Raw genomic sequence first — 3,295 nt, forward strand, 5'->3', positions numbered from 1 at the left:
TCCCAGAGCAGAAGCTATTTTAGATGGGTTTCTATCGGTTTCCCCAGAGGGTGAGGCGTACTGAGCGTCCCGTCCCGGTGGTGTGCACGCGGACGCATACGGGCACCCGCAGGCTTGCTCTGCCCGGCTTTCCCGCACGGCCGGGTTGTGCCCGCTGCGCATGCGGCACTGCCCTCTCATCGCATCCCCGTCTGTCACCCGCAGCCTGGCTGCCTCTGAGCAGAGCCTGCCGAGCTGCCTGGCTTGAGGAAACTTCCATTTGCAAGTTCACCGTGTTAAAGTAAATGAATTTCCATGTAAGAGGCTGGGGGGGGGGGGGGGAGGGTGAGAAGAGGCAATGCAGACACGCAAACCAGAGCCCTGCTGCAGAATTAGGGCAAAAGTCTGGCCTTGTTTATTCTCATGTAAATCAAGAGTAAACCCAGGCAATTTTGTCATTCTCCGCTCTGACGCATTACTGTAAATCCTACTTTCGTAACTCTGTCATTATTTATGAGTATTACCGCAGTGCTATATGAGATCAGGGCAGAGTTATGCCTGGTCACGTGCGTGTATTAAGGACTACAGCTTGTACATTTAAGTAGAGGAGACAAAGGCAGTCGATCATCTTCATTTTACAAATAGGGGCGTAGGATTACACGATCTGCTGGAGAGCGTGCAGGAAGCCAGTGTCTGGTCTGGACAGGAAACGGTTTTCCTGTCCTGAAAAACTTTTCATAGTGGGGGGGGGGGAAAAAATCCTGTTTGACGTTTGGGTGAAGAGTTTCGAGGGCAGGGAAATGCAATCAGTAACTACCCAATGTCAGTTCCAGGTTTGAGCCCCTGGTCTGCAGGGAGCAGACGAAGGATGTGCCCTTGCAAATCCCTCCTCGCTCAGCGGCTTTCCCCTAGTTGGGGGGCTTATGGATCCTCCCGGCCGCCAGTGCAGTCAGGGATTTCTGCTATCCGTGATCAATGATGATTGCTCGAGCAGGGTCGATTCATCCTCAGTACTTGAGTTTTTGTCTACTACATCATGTGCAGAGCACGGTGGAAAAGATAAAACAAAAAAAATTTTGAGCATCACCTACTAGGACAAAAGCATTTAAAAGAAAAAACGGGTCTCAAGATGAAAGGCTATATGTCTACCGTATATATGCTATATGTGTACCATATCACCTGTTTAATCATCTTCTGCATAGGAAGGTGGCTCGGTTGAATGTTCCCATCTCCTGCCCAGGCTCTGGCTGGCATTGCCCTTAGCCTTTGCTCACAAGCTGAGCTACTGGGAAGGATTGCCCTTATGACTGTACCAGCTTTTCCATCTCCAGATTGCCAGTCTGTACCACCTGCTCCCCAAAGACTGGCGACCGGTCGGTTGCTGTGTGCTGGGATATCTGTTGCTGGTATTCAAGGACTTCCTCCTGCTTTGTTTGGCCATATTATTTTCCTGTATTTAGCTGGAGGACTTAAATCATAGAGGACAAATGTAAATACCATATAGTAGCCTGCCTTTCACCGATGAGGTCAGGCATGCAGCATTCACACAATCACTGCATCTCAGTAATCTCATGTTTCTGCATAACTCCACACCCCCCATCTGACTTTTCCATCTCAAACGGCAGTATCGGCTAAAACCACATCAGGTAAACGTAACGCCTCAGTATTGACCTAGGAGGAGAAAAATGACTTTCTAATCTGTTGAAGACGGTGTTTTCTTCTCAAATCAGCCTGTCCCCTCCTCCTACCATCATGCAGTGCAGTAGCCAGGAAAGATGAGGTCTCAGCCCATGTATTGCAGAGGAGCAGGCTTTGTTAGAGACAGTGTGTGGATACTGCAAAATACTTGGGAGAGCTGAGCAGGTATCTTTTAAAGGAAAAAAAGGCAATTAATTAGACTAAATAAACATATATTAGGGTTCAAAATATGCACAGCCAAAATGAAAGCCACATTCTGGTTCATTAAATCTGAAAAGACTTCACACGTTTTAAGCCTGTAATCATATTCACAGATGCATACCCCCTTCCCAACCTTCCCCCCTCCCGCAGATTTCACACCTTGGTAATGGCTATTGTAAAAAGGAGCTGCCGGTCTCAGTCAGGCGAAGGTTTGCGGCGCAGGCAGCCTGCTGCAGGGGACGGGCTGGGGGGAGCGGATGCACATACGGCAGGAAAATGACTGTTTGCTGTGGCATCTATGTCAGGTCCTCACCGCGGAGTCTGTCATTACCAGGAGGACGCGTTCAGGTGCACGAGGAGGAGGAGGAGGAGGCACGAAACCTTGGCTCTCGCTTTCCTTCCCCACCCTGCTCCGGCATCCTGCGTGACCCGGGCCCGCTCGCTGGACCCCCTGCTCCCATCCCTCCCTCCCTCCCCTGAAGGGTGGTATGCTACCGGGGAGCTAAACTACAGAACATATGGAAACGTCATGTGTGTATATATAGAAGAGGAGCGAAAATGGATGCTCTTGGGGACAATAAACGTTAGCGTATCTGCAGGGGGGGGGGAAGAATTTCAGCTATCTGCGCTGCTTTTGTGGATTTTTGTCAGTGGTTTTTCACTACTGTTTGTAAAAATAAATACATATATACACATAAAATTTATTTGAATTAGTAAGCCTGTGAAACCCAGGAGTCACTCTTTACGTGAAACTTCTGGTTTTTTTCCAAAATGGCACAGTCAGAAAGAAAGATGTTATGACTGCATGCCAGTAGATATTTGTAAGGAGACATTTTGAAAATCTGAAGTGATCGGTGTGAACATTTTCAAGATGTTGGGGCTTGTTCTGGAATACCTTGGTGATTCAATGCTTTCTTCTGGTTTTAGGTAAAATGAGATCAAAATTAAAATGTTTCTAGTATGCAGAATCTCACAAGCAGCTTTGTTTGACCATTCCTTTCTTTTAATATTTTTTTCTGGTTTTTAAAAAAAAGTCTAGCGAAGATTTCACTCTGCCCCAATGTGTGTATATTATTGAGCAAGGAGCCAGCTCCCTGGTCTGCAGCTCACTGTATTCTCTCTTTTCAAGAAAGCAATCCCGAGGAATTTGATGCAATTGCTCAGGGAAGTAAGAAAGCTCAGCGTAAGGTGTCTTGCACAGAAACCTGGATATCGTGGTTTCTGTGCCTGGATATCTTGATCAGTTTAAGCTGATTAGAAAAGCTTCTCGGTTCATTCTTGGGCAAGCTGGAAAATGATCCCTGCTTTGTATAATGAAGTACGTTATCTATCCTGCCCTATAATAAATCGAGAGTGGGGTCGGAGAGGGATTGTCATCTGGTCTAAATTAGCATTGCTCCACTGATGTTGACGGCGC

General features: G+C 47.2%; 1 long non-coding RNA gene across 2 annotated transcripts; it reads right to left on the minus strand.

Annotated features, from left to right (window-relative positions):
• Positions 1-388: 388 nt before the first annotated feature.
• LOC140661887 (uncharacterized) lies at positions 389-2,140 on the minus strand. Of its 2 annotated transcripts, none has more exons than XR_012045922.1 (3): positions 2,038-2,140; positions 1,728-1,846; positions 389-1,447 (listed from the first exon to the last, which is right to left on the minus strand). It is a non-coding gene; the product is annotated as an uncharacterized lncRNA (long non-coding RNA). The 2 variants fall into 2 exon arrangements; XR_012045923.1 differs by having other exon boundaries at positions 389-1,008; positions 1,159-1,846.
• Between the last annotated feature and the right edge of the window lie 1,155 nt (positions 2,141-3,295).

The sequence above is a fragment of the Ciconia boyciana genome, chromosome 20, assembly GCF_034638445.1.
Source record: "Ciconia boyciana chromosome 20, ASM3463844v1, whole genome shotgun sequence".
Classification (NCBI taxonomy): Eukaryota; Metazoa; Chordata; class Aves; order Ciconiiformes; family Ciconiidae; genus Ciconia; species Ciconia boyciana.